Below are 21,391 nucleotides of genomic sequence, written 5' to 3' on the forward strand. Positions count from 1 at the left end.
GGGGATTTCAAAAATTCGCATATGAACTCAGAAGAATTTTGCCATCCCAAAAGAACTAACTATAATCTGTCAAAATGTCTATGAGAGGCTAAGATTGACTCTTAGTCCTGTAAACCATTCTTTACATAAAACAATCATTCTAGAATGTCTTCATTCCAAAGTCTCTTGAATGCTACAGTTGTGAAAAGTGTACTTCTCAACTTCATAGTAATATTTTTGCAAGAGAAGTATTGAGATTGTTCTGTTGATTTTGTAGAGGTTTTGTTTAGGTTCAAATCATCATATAAATTATTTATTTTAATTATTCCTATGGCCTCGAATTATTCCTATGGTCCTGTGTAATTTGTTCCTTGGGCAATAAATGATTGCACAGCAACAGTGGTGGGCTCCTCCCGGTTCGGCCCGGTTCTCCCGAGCCAATAGCAGTGACGATATGATGTCACCGAACCGGTTCTGGCCCCCCGTCCCCCCGCCCCCCCCACCCCCTGCGTTATTCTTACCTTTTATTTGGCCCCCTCCCCAATCTATTGCTGCCTCCTGAGTCCCAGCTGATGGCTAGAGGGAAAAAAACTGTTTAAACTTTTGCCGTGGGGCTTCAAAGGGCCGCCCTATAGCTGATCAGTGTTAAAAGAAAACAAATGAGTAGACCAGTGCCTGCAAAAATACATGAGTAGATCAGTGCCTGCAAAAATAAATGGGTAGACCAGTGCCTGCAAAAATATATGAGTAGATCAGTGCCTGCAAAAATACATGAATAGATCAGTGCCTGTAAAAATAAATGGGTAGACCAATGCCTGCAAAAAATAAATGGGTATACCAGTATAGCTCTGCAAGCAGTTAAAAGCCTGGTAGACCAGTACCTCTGCTAAATCCTAAAGAATTGTCACATGACCATCAAGCCACGCCACAAAATAAGCCACACCCATAGAACTGGTTGTAAAAAAATTTAGAATCCACCCCTGCACAGCAATGCATTTTCTTTTTCATTTCTTTTTGAGTGGAACAGTATTTAGTGCCAATGAGATACTGGCAAGATGAACAAATAGGCGAAAATTGAAATGGAAAATGGCCTCTTGCATATGGTTACATGAATATTTCCACCATGTCAACTTATCTAAAATTTGGGGCAATACATTAATTTAAAGAATATCTATATACTACTGAAATTTGTTTGTCTGTTTATAATCTTCAATTAGCTCGAACAGTACATCATAGCACAACAATTCTGGAATCAATATATCTCAAATCTGCCAACAAAAAATGCATGCAAAATTCAGTACCCATTATTCTGGTGGTATTGAAATTTCAAGGATTTTCAGATCAGTTGAATTTGTAAAATTGTGACCACTGCAACACAACTGTGGTCAGCTGCAGTCATGTGATTACGATTTGTAAAGCTCCCTGCCAGCTTCCCACAAAAATCAATGGGAAAATGTTAAGGAGGAAATAAGGATTCCATCTAGGTAGGAAGATTTAACTCCTTTGTGCTGTGTTCTTCAAAAACTAGAACAACAGATCTGTCTGGTTATTTTTAAATTAATAGAACATAAAATGGTGTGCATGTAATAGAACAATGTTGTTGAAAGAAGAGAAGGGAGAAGAGATAGTAAAACTGTTCCCAATTTCCTGGAGGACACTATTCCAAAATGTAGATGCAGTAACAAAAAAAGAGGTTCTGCCAATTTGCACACAGGTCAGGTGGCTTAAAATCAGGTTGAAAAGTATTCTGGAACCAAGCCTAGTAGCACTTAAAAGATCATTCAGGTGGACTGTATCACATCCAAAGCTGAGACTTCTCTTTACATTACTCCTTGCCTGATTGATTTTAAGGACAGGCTTTCTCAGATTAAATAGACATTCCTATTAACTGCTTATTCTGATTGATGATATCTATCATGTTGGCTGCCACTGCTAATTATTGATCACTAGTTTTATTTTAACAAGGGTTTTTAATCGTTCTACTGATATCACCTTTATAGACAGTACTAATCTAATGTTATTTTGAACATTCTTATTCAATTTTACATAGCTTCAATATCTCTTCTCCATTTTTACTCCTTTTTGGTTTCTTTCCCCTCCCTTTTTTTTTCTTGGTTGCACTTTTATATATTTAATAAAACAAAATAAAACATCATTCAGAAGCTTATGTATTGATCCCAGAGCACCGGTTTAATATTCTTGTGTCAGCGTGTCCCCTCCAATAGTACAGTTGTTATATTCTGGACCAACTGAAGCTTTTATTAAAAAGACAAAAAAAAATTCAGAGGAAACTACGTGGAAAGGCTTCACATGGATGTCTTTTGATATTCCATGAGTAAATAGAATAATTTCTTCCATCAGAATATTGCCTTCTTCTCTTGGCACCCCAGAAAGGGCAACTTTTTGGACTTTGCAGACTTGTTGAAATTGTATGTATCACAACAGTTCCCAATCAGTTTGAAGAACCAAACCATCAGATTCATAGGCTTAGAGACATATGAATGCATTCATACTTTATCTTTTTGTGAGGAGCGTTTTAAAACTTCATGCATGAAGTATCCTTGAACTGAGTCTTATTTCTATGCAAAGAATTCTAGCTGTAGCAACTTAGCTGGTGATATGATTTGGAAACAAATATTTTATATGATCCCATATCATATATATGCTAGGAAAAGTGCTTCCCCTTTCATGCTAAATATAACATTTAAAAGTAATTCTTGAGCGCTGATATGGTCGGCCTTTCCTGTCACACAGCTTCTAATCTTCTGAATAGAAATTAATACCCACAGAGATACAAACCATGTACTACTTCCATGGCTAGGCATTACTTTTGCATTTTGTGATGTTCATGAAAACATAATCCCTGATCTATTGATTACAAACGTGTTATTTTTATCTCATCCTTTAAGCAGACCTGAAGGCTCCTTATTTAAAAGAATCCTCAAGCGCCACCCACTGGTTCATCTGGAACAAGCCAGGCCCTTGAGATCAACTTCTCTAGTTTCTCCCCCGTGTCTTGTTTTTATACCTTTCTGACATGCAAATCCTGATAATTGCTAGCCGTGGTTTTCTCAAGTCTCTGAGAGTTTGTAGCATATTTTAGGGGTCATTAAAGAGAAACATCAAGATGAGACAATCAAGGGGAAGTTATATTCTTTTTTCCCCCTTTCTTTTTTATTTCTACCTCTTCTTTTTTTTCTCCTCATATTTTTTTTTAAATCAGGCAGTCTTCCCCCACTCTCAGCCTGAGCAAGCCAACAGAAAAGATTTACATGAATGTTTTATAAGATGAGATGACAGGGATGACTCTAAACAATAAGAACAGTGAGGGAAACATCAGAGACCCTCCAGGAGGAGGTAGGGGATGAACTCTGTTTTTGTTCCTGAAGAGAACCCAAATGACACTTGCTGTAAGTTCAGTCATGCTTTCTTGTTGGATGAACAGAGGACAGAACTTCTGTAACCAAAATACATCAAGCAATAGGTGGGTTCTGGGCAGGGGTGGGTTCCACTTATCTTTACTACCGGTTCTCAATGGGAGCACACGCACACGCTTCTGCGCATGTGCAGAAGCTTATGTGCATGCACAGATCGTCCATGATGACATCCGGGTGGGTGGGCAGAGCCTCCCACCACTTTTACTACCGGTTCGCAAGAACCAGACTGAATCGGGAGCAAGCCACCACTGGTTCTGGGTACTGAAGGTAATCTCTGTATCACTCTCGGTGATTTCTGAGATCTTCTGGAGAAATGGCAAGATTTCAGAAGATTGGAGGAGAGCAAATGTCACCTCCATTTTCAAAAAGGGGGAAGAAAGAGGACCCAAGAAATTGCAGACCTGTCAGCATGGCATCTCTGCTGGGTAAAGTCCTTGATATTTGTGAGCAAATGGACAGACATGCTACAATTAACTGAAGGCAGTTTGGGTTTGTCGTCAGCACGTTTTGCCAGGTACCACAATTTAAAAAAAAAAAAAGACTGATAAACTGGAGCAATTTCTGGAGATTACTGAGAATACTAAGGGGCCTAAAAGCAAGTATTATGAAGAAGACTTTGGGTATAAAAGAATCTGGGTATATTTATCTTCATGGAAAAGATGATTGAGGAGTGATACGGCAGCAGTCTTAAAATTGATGAAGGATTGTCACACAGAAGGAAGAGTGGGCATGTTGACTTGGACATCAGAACTAGAATCAATGGGTCAAATTTACAAGGAAGAAGGTTCAGGCTAGTTATCATGAGAACCTATCTGACTGAATGAGCTCTAAGTTTGTGGAATAAGCTGCGGCAAGAAGTTGTGAATTCTTCTTCACTAAAGGCCTTCAAATAGAGCCTGGATGGTCATCTGTTATAGATGCTTTAAAAGATACTGCACTGAGCAGAGATTGAAATAAAAGACTTATAAGGTCTTTTCCAGGTCTAAAATATATTGAAACCGAAGTGCTATAAAACTCCAAAGACCTCACTTTTACAAAATATTGTTAACAAAATGAATAGGATGTCTTCATGTATCTTCATTGAATACTATTATCTAATAAAAGGAAAACCCAACAAAATACATTGTCATATTTCATTTCTGCACTGAAAGATCCTTAGTACTACATGCATTTCCACCACAAAAAAATTGGAGTTACAAAAATCTACAAACTTTCAAGACATGTTTTTGCCAATTCAGCCTAACTGTTCTTTTCATTTAAATCTTGTACTTATTTCTACCCCTTCTTTGTCTTAGCCATCTTCCTGTGATTCAGTTTGAATCTGTTTCATCATTTTTAGATTCAAAATTCCCAGTGTCAAATTCATGATGGCAATTTCACAAAGCTACTTGTTTGCTAATATTTCAGTTAATCGTCTTTATTTCCCATCTATTCCTGTTCAGTCAATTTGGTGCATGCTGCTCATAGTCCCCAATATGTGACATTTGGAACAATTTATCAAATTCTGTCATTTTCTGCTCTACTGAACATTTTCCACAAATATTGGACACTGAAGAATGTTGAGAGTTTATCAGAAATTCAGCTATATGTTTTATAATCCTCCAACCAGCCACAAAATGTGTGCCTTTTACATGGTTTTCAGCCAGAAAAGCTACCTACAGTAGCACTGAATACTGCCCACCAGACTTCTAAAAATACTCAACATTTGTATTTTTGGCAGTATATCATTCAATTTTTTTTGCAAGACTTCAGTTTCATTTCTGACTCTTTTATTTCTGAAATTTCATCTTCAGTTTATAACGTTGATCTATAGCAGGAGTGTCAAACTCGATTTCATTGAGGCCTGCATCAGGATTGTGTTTAACCTCGGGGGACTGGGGTGGGTGTGGCCAGGATGGGCATGATCAGCTCAATGTCACTCGTATCAGGGCGCCTCTGGTGGCCTGAGCAGTCTGTCAGCAAAAATGGGTTCCCGACCTCCTTTTTCGGCTGCGACAGCCTCCTGCAACCTTCTGCCAGCGAAAACAGAGCTCCGTTTTCACTGGCAAAGGCAATGCGGACCAGTACTTCACTGTTTCCAGGATGGCCCCGCAGGCCAGATCTAAGCATCCTGCAGGCCAGGTCTGGCCCCCGGACCTTGAGTTTGACACCCCTGATCAATAGTTACTTTCTTCCACAAGCAGTGTTTCAAACTGAAATAATTGGAAACCTTGCTTCTCTATAAATAAGAGAAGACTGCATCCATATCATTATACCTACAAAGAAATCTTCAGCTTTTCCAGAATACTTCCTGTGAATTTATCTCAATATAGTCTGATTTGGACTTTTCTAATGATATAAGATTTTTTTAAAAAGACCTGTCTGATATTCTAAGGATTGTCCAAGACTATATAATCATAGAAGCTTTTGAGATCAACATTTCTCAAGTGATTTATGGAAAGGATACATTTATAACAGAAAATGCAAAGACTAATTAAAAGAACTTTACCACTGCCAATGTTTTGCTTAAAGAAAGAAGCAATTTTAATGTGATTCTTGGCATCTACACTGAATAGTGATCTGGGAGTGGAAATCTAGCCTTAATCTAGACCTTCTGCAATTCATTTCATAAATGTAGGAAACGATAGAAATGACTCTCTCTCTCTCTCTCTCTCACGGCTAAAATGCAATCTCCTTGTAGACATTAACTTGACCAGGAAGATCTCATTGCCAGAGTCTGAACCAGTCTGGAAATAAGCAAATACTCTTTACTAGTTTTGGACTTAAGATATGGTTTTTCCCATTGCTTTGGTAATAGAGCTTGCCTACTCCATAAAAGTCATTTTCCTTCCTCCTGATAGTTGGAGTGTCTGTTGGAGCCTGTGAATTAATATTATTGAAAATTTTGAATTGCATTTGTATTGATATTTCGATTGTCTTTGTTTTAATCTCATCTGCCAATTGTCTATTTATTTTTTATCAGTTGTTTTTGTCTGATTTTATATTGTTATAAATATATCACAAAATAATACTTATTTAAGATGGGTGACAATGTAAATTGAATGAATGAATGAATAAAATGCTGAGATGAGAGATGGATGATGCAATGGATTCTCTGTTATTGACACAAGCAACTAGTTAATCATTTTAATGCCTGCTTAAATTCTCTGACTAATTGATCTCTTTGGGAGAGAAAATGCTAAGAGTCCCTAATATTCCTAATCCCTAATAATCTCCCTATAAATTTAATTCATTATACAGAGCCCTCCATTCTGGAACAAAAGAAAATCTTGGCCCTCCTCTATGTCCCAAGGGTACTTTTTCAAGAGGCAATTGGACTTCCTTTCATTTCTTTTGAAAACAAGACAACCTTTAAGAACACAGCAGTTCCAAAAAGAAAAGGACTAATTAAATAGCCTTTGAAGTAGAATTGATTTGATTTAAAACAAATTCATTTAAACCATCCTTTAGTAAGAGGCAATTCAAACAGTATCACTACTAGAAACAATTGTGTGTGTTATGTGTATATGTGCAATGCAATAAATGTAAATAAATATTGCTTCTTCTCCACCTCTACCCAATTGTCTCTTTTTAAGTCGAAAAAGGCCCAGATCCTTCAAACTGTTTTTAGAGCTCCAGTCACCCTCACTGACCTTCTTTGAACCTGTTCCAGTTTCTCTGAAGCTTTCAGAACAATTCTGTACTTACAACTGGATATGGAATCTGACTGAAAGAGAATAATGTGGAACTATTATTTGGAAGCTACGATTTCATTGTCTTTTTTTAATACTCAACTTACAATCTTGGCTCATGTTCAGCGTCTAATTAACTATTATTCCATGATCTTTTTCACAATTACTATTACCAACCTATTCTTTATCCGTGAATCTCATTTTTACTTTTGAAGAAAGACTTTATATTTGTTTCAGTTTCAATTTCATTTTATTATTTTCACCATATTCACCATATTTGTTCTTTTCACCATAACCTAATTAATTTCTGTCTTCAAAGATATTGGCTATGCTTATCGATTTTATATATCTTTAAATCAGAACACCATTTCCTCTGGCACTTCACTTAAAGAAAACAGTGAAGAGAAGAGGTCTTAATGTTGAACTTCATGGCATCACCACCTACTTTGAGTTTTTAAGACAGTTCTGTATCCGTTTAATTTATATGCCACCCATCTACTTCATTGTTTTTTTTCTTTTTTAGATTTTTTAAATTGATAAAATAATGAAATACCAGATGAAAAAAGTTTATATTGAATAGTGATAATACAGAAAAAAAGCTAAATATATTACAATGGTTAAATGAACTAAACAAGTCTCTTCCTAAGAGGACAAGTTCTATATTTTAGGAATACAATTCAATATCACATCAAGTTCCTTAAGTATAAGATTTCTTCCCAAGATTATGTTAATATACATATTAATTTGAAACTGAAACAAAGCTATAACAGAACCAACCTAATCATGTGAATGAAATAAATTTCAATTTTTTTACATTACCAATATAAAAGTTTAATGCCAATCCCACATTAAAAATTCTTTGGAGATCTAATAGGCCCAAAGTAATATATTCTGTTTAATTTGTTTCATTTTTTTAAACATAAGAATTTTCCACATTCTTTAATACTTGAACTCATTGACTTTTCAAAATTGAATATTTGAATCCTTCCTGTCATCGATCAAATATATAGCTAACACTAATTTTCATTCAATACTTCATAAGATTGAATACTTGTTTCTCATTCAAGAACAGTATCTCTTAAGAAAGTATCCATTTCTATTTCTTTAATGCAAGCAGTTTAGCAACTGCCTCATTTAGCAACTGTTGAAAATGGTGCCGAAAAAGCAACTTCCTAATCAGTTCTTGCATTTATGACTTTTGCATGTTTGTAAAGCAAAGGAAAACTGAACTAAGATCATAAGCAGAGTCATGGTTTCACTTCACAACTGGTTCACTTAAGGACTGAATTGCTGGTCCCAATTGTGGTTGCTAAACAAAAACTATTTATTCATTTTTCAGTTTTTATTCAGTTTTATTGCCAAACATATATTGAAGGTAAGTCAAAGTCAAAACTCGACTCTTTAAAAGAATTACTGCAGACCAACTGATTTAAAGTATTAATCCCTTAATAAGGTCAAACACTCCTATAAAAATCTTTCCCACTTTCCAAGTTTGATTTGTATTAAAACATCAAGTCATCATAAGATTCAGAATAAAATCATAAGCTTATTACACCAAATATGCCTAAGAGCTTTCAAAATAGAAAAGAACAATTCCAGTTCAATACTTCTAGACTCTTCATCTGCCTATTTCTAAAGAGGTCCATCAGAACAGAAAATAGTCATAATAATTGTCATTCCAGAAAAATAAGGAAGTTAAGATCAAAGGCCTATGATATCATTAAACATCTGTAAGTTAATTATATTAATTACAATATAAATACGATATAATATGATATAAAAATAAAATTTAGGTAAAAGCTGTTATCCTCATATGATATCTGCAATTTGGCCAAAGGTATTCCAGGAGCTTTAGCATGCTATAATTGTTTTTCTTTTTTAATTTATCTATCAGCAAAAAATATTTAATCTGAATTAATATTAGACTCCCTCTTAAAACACATATTAATCTTAATGTAACATTCATTTTAATGACATTAATTTTCCCGCAAAGATTTAATAGGAGTTTTCAACATCAATTTGCATCCATTAAATATATATAGAGATTTATACATATTAATTCAAAATTCTGTGATAAACCTCAGGAGAGATTTAAACCCAAGTATTTTATACAATCTGTAAAAATTGTAAATCCTAATTGCCTGCAATAATCAATAGATCCAGTACAATTAATAGTATAGCCAGCATATAAACCATATTGCTGTACAAGCTTTGGAAATGATGTTGCATCATTGCCAAGGAAAGCCATAATACCATCATCATATAAAAACAATGTATATCTAAAGTCAACTTCAACTACTTCTTTAATAACTTGAGTTTGTAATAGACAATAGTCAATAGTTTGAGAACCAAATTAAAAAATTAAAGGGGACCCGGGATAACTTTAGTAGCGCCATGATCTAATTTCAAAGGTTGAGAAGTAAATCTATTGATGATAACTCTAGCCAACTTGAAATCCAGTGAACAAAAGATAATGGAAATCCTATCTTGGCACAGTGGTTAGAGTGCAGTACTGCAGGCTACTTCTGCTGAGTGCCAGCTGCCTGAGATTTCGCAGTTCAAATCTCACCAGGCTCAAGGTTGACTCAGCCCCCCATCCTTCCGAGATCAGTCAAATGAGGACCTAGATTGTTGGGGGCAATATGCTGACTCTGTAAACCACTTAGAGAGGGCTGTAAAGCACTGTGAAATCTAAGTGCTATTGCTATCTTCTTAAAACTCATTTTGTAAATTCAAACTGGACCAAATCAAAAGCTTTTGCAGTATCTAATGAAAGTAGAACAGCTGTTCCAATTGATCCACAACTACATCAGTAATATCAAGCTTCACACAAATATTTTTGGTTGCTTGTTTTCTCTTTAGATAATTCTTGGAAAATTTCTTCCATTTCAATATGATCCTGAAAATTAATAATTTGCTGTTCAATTGCAAAAGTCTCTGATAAAACCGAGTAAAAAAATAATACAACTATTGGTTAATAGATTCATCATTAGTCTGGATTCCAGATTTGTTTAGTTTAGGGTTTGTTTTTTTTAATGATATGCCCACAGATCATAGAACAATATCTCAAGCCAACCATCAAAAGGAAATTGCCAGATTTTCAAGATGGTTTCAGAAGGGGTTGTGGGATTTATGACCATATTGCAAATCTATGCTGGATCATGGAAAAATTTCAAGAATATTGAAAAGACATCTACATCTGCTTTATTGACTATAAGAAAGTCTTTGATTGTGTTGATCAAGACAAGCTACGGAGAGCCCTAGAAGGCCTGGGGGTGCCAACACACGAAGTTGGTACAGTCACTGTACACAAATCAGGAAGCCATTGTATAAACACTATATGGAGGTCCTAATTGGTTCAAGATAGAGAGGGGAGTGTGGCAAGGTGCATTCTTTCACTTTTCTTAGTTAATGTATGTGTTGAATGATTATGAGGAGGCTGGAACTTTGATAGATCAAAAAACAGAGAAAAGGTTAGAGGAAGACACATAAACAATCTTCAATATGCTGACAACACAACTATCTTCTCAGAAACTCAGAAATATTGCTGAGCACATTGTAAGCCGCCCTGAGTCTCCGGAGAAGGGCGGCATATAAATCAAATTAAAAAAAAAAACAAAAAAAAAACCATAGAAGACCTGAAATATCTGACCAAAACAATTAAAGAAGAAAATGAGAAAATTGACCTTTCCTGAACATCAAAAAACCAAGTTCACGATCACTGCAAGGAATGGTAATGTCAAAATAGTTGATGGTGAAGAATTTGAATGTGCGCAAGATTGCAGATTGATCAAAATAGTGGATGCAGTCCAGGGGTGAAATGCTCCCAGATGATCTGGTAGCGATGGCGGTGGGTAGTTCAGAGAACCAGTATCAAAAATCCCTAAGCTCATGCCCACCCAATCGCCTGGTCCCCACTTACCCACTTGGCAGCTTGCTGCTTCTTTCGGGCTTGCTCGCTTTTCCTGCCTTGCTTCAGCTGCTGCAATCCATTGCATCTGCTAGCAACTCAATCTGCCTGCCTGGCTGCAATCAATCCAATCAGTGAGCAACTCAATCTGCCTGCCTTGTACTTTCAATTTAGTAAGTAACTGGGAGCTTTTAAAAAAACATTTAATTGGGTTTTTTTTAGGGTTTAATTTTTTTTTAGACAGCAATTTAAAGTTAAGGAAGTTTTAAATTTAGCTGCTTTTATCTAAAAATATCAATAAAATAAAATAAAACAATAAGATAAAATATTTGTGCAGCTTTCTGAGAGTTGGTGTGTTTCTGTAGTGTTTCACTATAACTACACAAACACACAAAATCTCACAAAGCTGTATGTGGCATTTTGTGTGGAAAAAGTGTGAAAGTTGGTTTTTGAGCTTTTGGTGGCTGTGTGAGGTTCCTGCTTGTTGCAGGGGCCATTTTGGGTTAAGTACAGCTGTTTTTACATTGTGTGTGAGTCAGTTGTGTTGTGTTGTGTATGTGTGTAAAGTGTGAAAGTTGGTTTTTGGTACCTCTTATTGTTTTGTGTACTTTGTTTATTATTTTTATCATTTATTATTATTGGCCATGCCCACCCGGCCACCTGACCACCAAGCCGCCCACCAATTAAGTCACGCCTACAGAACCAGTATGGAAAATTTTTAGATTTCACCCCTCATGCAGTCCCAAAATAAAGCATGGGATTGTACTGAATTGCACAACTTTGATAAGCACAAATTGCATATGTAAGGACATCAGCCTGGCAACAAAATGCATATTAGTCAGCACTATTGTGCTTCCCATAGCTTTCTATGGTGGTGAAAGTTGGACCATGAAAAAACTTGACAGAAGGAAACTTGACTTGTCAGGCTGTGGAGTTATAGAAGGCTCCTGGGTATTCCTTGGACATCAAAAGTGACAAACAAGCAAGCATCAGAGCGTATAAAACCAGACATATCGCTGGAAGGTAAAAAAATCACAAAATTCCACCTTACTTATTTCAACCATGCAATCCAACATGGCTGAAAAAGCAGTTGTGTTTGGAATGGTCAACAGTAAGAGGAAACGAGGCTGTCAAAAAACTAGGTGGCTAGCCACCATCAAAGCTCACACCAACTAGAACATAAAAGAACTGAAAAAAAGCTGTACAAGGTCAAAACATTTGGAGAAAGCGGGTCCATAGAATTGCGAAGAATCAGACGTGATTGAAAGGTTAATATCGTCATCATCATACCTAAAGCTCCCGAAACATTCGCTTCTGATTCCCAATATTTTTGCTTAATACATTTTAAAGAGTATTCAAATTGTTTTGAATGTAGAAGCTGTTATTTTAACTTGGCTGCTGCAAATATTTGAGATGATTCATCTGTGGGGTTTCTAGCATATGACAAAAGCAAATCTGTCAGTGCAGTAATTGTTCCAATGAATATTCTTCTTTCAGACCTCCAGAGTCTATAAAAGGCCCTAGATGAATATCTTTCTTCGCCTAAAAAGGCCACTGCATTAATGTATACTGCAAAGTTCATCATTGTCAAAGAAAAAAATATCCTGCCCAACTTACATTGGTTTCCTTTCAACATAAACAATCTACACCTGCCTCTCTACATAAACCAAAGAAAATGGATATCAGTTTTCTTTTACTGCTCAGCCTTCCCCTTTGCTGATTTTCCAAGGCAGTTTCTTTGTTCAGATGAAGCATGCCCAGTAAAGCTCTGTGCAACAGGAAAGACTGAAAGTTTTTCCTGGTTCTATAGAGAGGAATCAAGGATCATAGGCCTCAATGCTTTGCCTTCACAGAGTGTTCTGGATGTCCTCATTGGTGCACAGAAGACACTTCTGCCAGATGACTGGTGAAGCAATGGGCATGGACTCAGGAGGTCTGTAAACTACAGCTGGCTTTTGACAACTAAGTGTAGATCAAAAGAGGTGCTTCTGTCATAAGGGAGAAGTTTTATTTTTGTTTTAAATAATCTGTTTAGACCTGGAATACGTATGGAGTAGAGTACTTGCTTGAATGTATAAATCAGTAAGAGGGTTGAATTGGACAAAACAGGCTGAAGCTGAATCCTAGCAAGACAGAAGCACTCTTAATACTTAGAGGTGGTCTGTCAACACTAGTACTAATTCTGGAATGGAAGGCACTGCCCTGGAAAGCACACCTCTGACTTCAGGGTCATGTTGGACTAATACTCACTGCTAGATAGACAGTAGGAGACTATGCCCAGAGCTCTTTATCAACTTTTAGCTAGCACACCAGTTGTGGTCTAAGCTTGGAATAGGAGGACCTTGCAGTGGTAATTCACAGTGTTGTTCCTACATACCTGGATTATTGCAGTCTACCTTCTACTGAATTGCCTTTGAAAACCACTGGGAAGTGTACTAAGCACAAAAATTTGTGGCCCATCTTCTGGTGTTGACAGCCATCATAACCATATTACAGAAGTTACATTAGCTTCCAATTGTTTCCAGGGATAATTCAGAATCCCATAAAACACAATATAGCTGGGCTTCCAGGGAACTTCAGAACTTTCTTCTCCAACTGGAATTTTCCATCATCAGGTAGGGTCATGGTTTCCAACTTTCATGACTTAAAGGGAGATAGAGTCTGATGGAGCCATTATAATAGAATAGCCTTTCTTTGGAAATTTGATTAGCCGTCTGGGAAACCTCATAGAGAGCAATTGTGAAATAATTGGTGTGGCTCTACCTCCTTCCTTATTGCTGCAAAGTTTCACTGTTGTTTTGCTGTGTGCGTGGTGTTTTTTTTTTTTAACCATTATTATGAATGTTTTGATTGCCAAATGCTAAGTTTACAGAAGTATACAAGCTGGTTTTAAATAAATGAATAAATAAGTTTTCTATTTTCTGGGGCGGACTAATTAGTCAAGTGGTATATAAATTAAATAAATAAAATATTATATTTGCAACATCAGCCTCCTCTGTCTTTTGTGTTGGAGGTTCAAATCTAACAATGATGACTCTTCTGCCCTTCATTCTGTACTATTGATCAGAATGGAGCAGTAGGATGTAGATACTGTAGAATAGAATAGAATAGAATAGAATAGAATAGAATAGAATAGAATAGAATAGAATAGAATAGAATAGAATAACAGAGTTGGAAGGAACCTTAGAGGTCTTCTAGCCCAACCCCCTGCTTAGGCAGGAAACCCTACACCACTTCAGACAAATGGTTATCCAACATCTTCTTCCAGTGTTGGAGCATTCACAACTTCTGGAGGCAAGTTGTTCCACTGATTAATTGTTCTAACTGTCAGGAAATTTCTCCTAGTTCTAAGTTGCTTCACTCCTTGATTAGTTTCCACCCATTGCTTCTTGTCATGCCCTCAGGTGCTTTGGAGAATAGCTTGACTCCCTCTTCTTTGTGGCAGCCCCTGAGATATTGGAACACTGCTATCATGTCTCCCCTATTCCTTCTTTTCATTAAACTAGACATACCCAGTTCCTGCAACCATTCTTCATATGTTTTAGCCTCCATCCCCCTAATCCTCTTTCTTGTTCTTCTCTGCACTCTTTCTAGAGTCTCAACATCTTTTTTACATCGTGGCAACCAAAACTGAATTCAGTATTCCAAGTGTGGCCTTACCAAGGCATTATAAAGTGGTATTAACACTTCACATGATCTTGATTCTATCCCTCTCTTTATGCAGCCTAGAACTGTGTTGGCTTTTTTGGCAGCTGCTGCACACTGCTGGCTCATATTTAAATGATTGTCCACTAGGACTCCAAGATTCCTCTCACAGTTAAGAATTTAATTCTGCTCTTTGTCTAACACTGGATTTCTTAAATGTTTTTTTTTTCCCTCTCAGGACTTCTTCCCACTTTTAAAAATTATGCAGGACCTCCAAAGAGTGTTTGTTTGTATCGGTTATATTTACCGTATTAAAAATTAAAACAGAGACTTTTGCTACCACTATTATTTCTCAAGATTGTTTGTTGGGATTTGAATGTTGTATTATTTTTCAACATAGATTGGCAAATAATTTTCATTTTGGGGACCCCTGAGAAGGTCTTAGGAAACCCTTGAGGACTTTAGGATCACTCAGCTGTAAGTCATTGCTAATAATCTGAGATCATTTCCTTTTGTCTTTTCTTCCCAGACACAGATACACAAAACAGATGTTCTTTGGACTCATCTCTTGATAGGATAGAGCTACTGTAGGTAGCCACTGAATGTTGCCTGCCTCTATCACTTATCTCCCATAAATAGCTCTCCTGTCTTGTATAATTATAACACCTGTTTCATTATCCTTGCTTAGGTCAGTTCCTCACTGTTAGAAATTTTCACACTTGCATGTTTCAGCCTCCAACATGTTGGCACTCTAGGGATGCTCAACATCCTTCAGCTCCTCCAAACCTCATGGATACTTTTCACACCAAGATTATTCTTCAGCAAAAGCCCTTAAGCTAATATGATGTATTTTCAATTTACCTATATTATAAATATAGCTTAGCCACCGAAACTGTGCAGAAGAGATTTTCCATATTGGCATGGTTCCAGGTATCCCAGTATCATTCTCCTGCTGTTTCCATTGGGTACAGTCTTTCGATCGCTATGTGCAATGCTGAGCTTTTGAATAGGGAGTCCAATTATTCATGCACAACTAAGGCTGGCATGCTTGGCTAAAGATAATTAATGGAATTACAACTTTGTTCCTTACAGAAGCAAACACAGCGGGCAACTAGTTTAATATAATTTTTTTCCTTGTTTATTGTTCTCAATGGTGTGGGAGAAATGGTTTATCTTCAGCAGAATTTATATCCCTCCCTGAAGCGCAGAAGAGGAATTGGAGACAGAAGTTAAAGAGAAAGCTGTGATTTAAGAAATAGAACTGCCGTAACTAAAGCAGCAATCCAATATCTGCTTTCCTTGAAGAAACCTCATTATTAACTAAACGTGCATAAAATTGTACTCCAAATGTTTTATCCTTTTTCTCTATATGTTTCTGCCCAGGATACAGAGTTTGACATTGGCTTTACAGTACATATCACATATTCTAGCATATAACATGGATTGGTAGAATATTCCCAGCACTATTTTCCTACCTCTTTAAATTCTGTTGAAGGTACATGTTATTGTTCTGTCGACATTTTTCTGTCTTGATTCAAAACAAGTCATTTGGCACATCGAAGAAAATGACAGAGAGGTATCATGCTGCTGATAGTAATCACGGCACTTTTTTTCATGCGACTGAAATGACTATAAAATGTGTATTTTCTTATCTTTGTTTGTAATTCAGGAGAAAGCAAATTCGGTGCTTTCCTTCTTACCTGGACTTCTCTGCCACCAGTCTGTCCCCTAAAATAAATTAGTGTTGTTGCTTTTTTATCATTTAGACATTTCATTATCTTTGTGGAGTAAATTCAAAGTCTATTGAACCAGTAGAAAAATGCTGGATGAGTCTTCGCCAGTTGTATAGGATAGGAATTAGAGGAACTCTGTCATTTAAACAAATGCAACTGAAATGTTAAAAACAACAACAGGCTAGCATAAATTGATTTGGGATAAAGAAAAGAAAACATAGCCAGTTTAAGCTTAAAATGGCTCATATTGTCTGTTTTCTCTAACCTTGTCACTATTAATGTATCTGTTTCCTAATGACAGTTTATTTTGTATAAGAACTTGCTCATCCATGCTGTTATTAATAATTCTCGGTGATTGATGACAGGGAAAGCGTCAATTTTTATGCCAGATCCAAAATTCAGACATAAAAGATAGTTTTTATATTTTATAGATGAACATTTTCAAACTTTTGAGACTACTGCAAGATTCTATCATTAGCGCAAAGTATAATGAGGGAACCTTGAAAGACTGACTTCCCTTCCCTGTGCCTCCACTTCACCAAAGTGAATCAAGGAAGGCTAATCCTGAAGTTCTTCCTCAAACCCTCCTTTCTTTCATGCTAGGCTGCTGTTTATGTAACCACCCTTGCATTTGTTCCTCAAGGTTATCTCCCTACTCCTCTGTAAACATTCTGCTTTTTAAATTTTCTATATTCCAGGCTATTGTCAAAATATAACTACACTGCAATAAAAAAAAAGACAATAAACAGGTAAGCTCTGTCAGCTAATGTATTCAGTCGTCAAGCCTCCTGGCCCTAAAATTCTCATCTTAGTTTTGGTCTCTGGAATTTCCTGCTTTTTCTTTTTCTTTCTTTTTTTCCTCCCTGCTTTTTATATCCTACTTTTGATGAAGACTACTGGAAAACTCAACATGCAGTCTCTATTACGGCATATACTGTACCTTTTGGTGGTATTACTGAATGACAGCTAAGTTTGGGAGAATTTCTTTTTCTTTGTTTGTTTTTAACTGGGAATCAGAAACCCTCACTAATAATAAAAAAAATCACACCCAAGTTGATTCTAGTTCTGATCCTTGAACAAGAAAACAATTTATCATTATTTCTTATTGGTTCAGACAGGATGCTGGGTGCGATGGAAGAATTAGTTCTGACAAGATGAGGGGTTGGAACAGGGGTGAAACTCAAAATTTTTCCCTACTGGTTCTGTGGGAGTGGCTTGGTGGGCTTGACAGGGAAAGGATATTGCAAAATCTCCATTCCCACCCCACTCTGGGGCCAGTCAGAGGTGGTATTTGCCAGTTCTCCAAACTACTCAAAATTTCTGCTACTGGTTCTCCAGAACCTGTTAGAACCTGCTGGATTTCACCCCTGGGTTGGAAGGATCATATTTATTTTTAGTCTCTGGTTGTTAGCATCCTGAGATAGACACAGATCCACAGATAAACCCTAAGTGGCCTCAAGAGCTCTCAAGGGGAGTGCTAATGACCAGATGACTGCAAAGAAACATGATCCTTCCAATCCCTTTCCCATCCTGTTAGAACTAATCCTTCCATTGACCCTACCATCCACCCAGAACCATTGAAGCTTCTTAGATGAGAAGCAAAATATCTTCTTCTTCTTCTTCCTCAAGGGAAAAACAGTCCATCTGCCTTTTGATAAAAGCAGCTTTGGGACAACTATGACTTGGATGACTGAGAAGCTCCACGGAAACTTATCATTATGCAATAAACCAATACATATAAAGGAAAACTTACTTATATCTTTTCATGTAGCCATAGCCAGCATCTCTTGCCCATGCACAGATAGGAGCCATACTGAAATGTATAGTTTACCTAATTTCTCCAGTCTGTCTCTCTCACACATGCACATACACCCAAGTACACAAACACTCAGAGGAGGCTTCTCTTCCCCAATAACCAGTTATAGCTTGCTAACCCCAACAGTGTTGTATATTTTCTTGCACTGCTAGAAAGACTTTGAGTCTTCTGAAAGCAACCCGACAGATGTGTATTGCACCTGAGTGGGATTAATGTTGAAGAGCTCAACATTAACAAACAGCTACCAAACTCTACATAGGCAAATAACCTGAACTGAACTCCATGGTTTGCAGAGCTTTCCATCTGCAGAACAAAATGTGGTCTGGAACCTAAATGGGATAGTTCAAACCAACATATTCTCACATGTACATACATTGGACATCCTAGAATAGATTAAAGGCTTCTCCCACATGTCTGTCACATGGTGTTTGAAGTAGAACAATATTAAGGTTTTTATTCAAAGCACTGCTCTAAAATTACAAAAGATAAGTACCACCTTTCAGCATGAATAAACTTAAATATATACTAAAAATAATTCAGCATTAATCTGTGCAGCTTCAGGCTTCGGCAGTGAGTAAAAAAGGTAGAGTTTTCAATTACAGGCTTTGCAAAATCAAATGTCAAAGAACTCAGTAAAAGGGAGAATGCTTGCCATAAGAGTGAATTGGCAGCATTTGGGACAGTAACATTTGAACAGTAATTCTCAGACCGTTTTTTGAGCCTCTAGATACACTTCACTGACACCAAAGCAATTTAATATTTGGAAAGGCAGACGGGAATTTGTGTCTCAGAAAAAGAGAAGGCTTTGTATTTATTTGCCTGCAATCTAGCTCAAAAACCACTGTATCAAGCACATAGGTACATATACAGGATGCAGTGATTCTTCTACTCTATAGGAAAAGGATAGCTGAAATGTTAGATATAGCTTTCTGTATAAAGACATCTCACTCCCCAGAACAGGTACTTCTAACTGAGGACATTTGGGCTGTATTGAATGTCTCTTCCTATATCCTCCCTCCAGCATTCTAATATTGGGAAGCCTGATGAAAAATGCAAGCAAATAACATATGAAATGCTTTATTGTTATTACAAAATAGGAGTTGGGACTGCAACTAATTGAGATAAATGGTTTCAGGATGGAGAGGTACAATCTTATAAAAGTTCCTAATATCGCAAACTCTGGCAATGTATAAAAATATATTCTCCTTCTCCTCCTCCCCCCCTCCTCCTCCTTCCAAATCAATATATCAGCTATATTGTATATCACAAGTTTTAATCATCAGTAGATACAATATCCTTAAGTAATTCAATTAGATAAATCCAGTAACACATTAGCCACCTGTACCCCAAATCTGTAACTTCAAAATTGACCTAAATAGGAGATTTGGGGTTCAAAATGGGGATGATTCAAATCTTGTTTGTACATTGAGATTTGAGTTTTGGTATTGAGTTTCTATTTGGGAATAAAAGTCAATATGTTATAATGGAGAAGCAGCAAAGTTCCTGTATATGCATCAGTTTGGGCCAACATAAGATGAAAATAAACTGTTGGGATGACAATAACCTTTCAAGTTTCAGACAGATAATATCCTGCAATTCATTTTGAAAAATTTTCCCTGCCATTCTTTTAAGTTTGAATTAGTAGAGATAAGGAAAGGATACCACAGCAACTTGCAAAGAGTATAAGAGGGGTAAGACTTGACCGAAGGTATTCTAATCAAACTTAAGAATAAAAACAAACAAAATCCCATAACAGCTAAGACTATTTTTAACACATGTTTTCTGGAGTTGCATGCTGGATACTTGAGAATAACAATGGACTTGCTCCTATGGGTTCCTCTAGCTTTGATGACGCTGATAACTGAATAGCATGGGGTGTTAGGCAGGCATCCATTCACTTGCTGCTACCAATTAAACCTGTCAGTGACATTCAAAATTTAAAAGTGACATTTGATCCAAAAGCACATACTACATTGGTTAGCCTTGGTTGAATCCATATTCAAATGCAGAGACTTGAGTCAGCTTTCAATTGTCCTGAAGGATCAGGTTTGAAGTCTACATTCTGTTATCAAGGAAGCAAACCTAAGGCTAGGGCTAACATTAAAGAAGCCAAGAGCTCAGAAGATGGATGAAGGTCAAAGCAGAGAGTTTTATTAATAATAAAACTAATTGGCTACTCATGAGCATGTTAGAGCTCACCATAGCTCTCAACGTTCCACAGTGTTCGCCATTAAATGGAAGTGGGAGTAGAATATTGTCCATTGTCTATAACAGCAAGAAAGTGATTGAATCCATGAAGCAGTTCCAAAGTTATAAAGCTCTTTGTTACCTCTGGTTCAGTTAAAGGGTCCACTTTGATGAAAGGGGTTCAGTCAAAGCTTCATTAAATCAAAAGACCCCTTTGAAGGTTTATATTGCTCTAACATGTATCCTACAATACAGTTGTAATAAACAATAGAAACGCTACATTTTTAATGTAAAAAAAATTAGATGTTTTTGAATCTGTAGTTCCAAAGTGGTGCCTTTTAAATGTATTAATGCAATTTCAAGATTTCCCAGCCACCATCAAGGGATGGGAGGGGAGGGGAGAGGAGGGGAGGGGAGGGGAGGAGAGGAGGGGAGAGGAAAGGGAGGAGAGGAGAGGAGAGGAGAGGAGAGGAGAGGAGAGGAGAGGAGGGGAGGGGAGGGGAGGGGAAGGGAAGGGAAGGGAAGGGAAGGGAAGGGAAGGGAAGGAAAGGAAAGGAAAGGAAAGGAAAGGAAAGGAAAGGAAAGGAAAGGAAAGGAAAGGAAAGGAAAGGAAAGGAAAGGAAAGGAAAGGAAAGGAAGAGGAAAGAAAGAAAGAAAGAAAGAAAGAAAGAAAGAAAGAAAGAAAGAAAGAAAGAAAGAAAGAAAGAAAGAAAGAAAGAAGTGTTTTAAGAAGGGAGGAGACAAAGAACATAGAAAACTATGAAAAATGCAAATTAATTTTCAGTGTCCTGGGTCTATGAAAAGTACAGGAGGGGAAGGGATAGTTATGAACATGCAAATATTTATATTTCCAAGTACTGTGCCATATTTTTTGCTTTATACAATCCAGCTTGTCAGCTGTTTGGAAATAAAAAAATGTGCATAATATAAACTCTTCTTTGCCAGCTCCTGGTACGTTTGCAAAAAATTGTATAAAAGAAAAATATACAAGGAGTTCTAATAGGCTTAACATT

Source organism: Pituophis catenifer, unplaced genomic scaffold (genome assembly GCF_029215685.1).
Source record: "Pituophis catenifer annectens isolate HBS135680 unplaced genomic scaffold, rPitCat1.0.hap2 SCAF_2, whole genome shotgun sequence".
NCBI classification, from domain to species: domain Eukaryota; kingdom Metazoa; phylum Chordata; class Lepidosauria; order Squamata; family Colubridae; genus Pituophis; species Pituophis catenifer.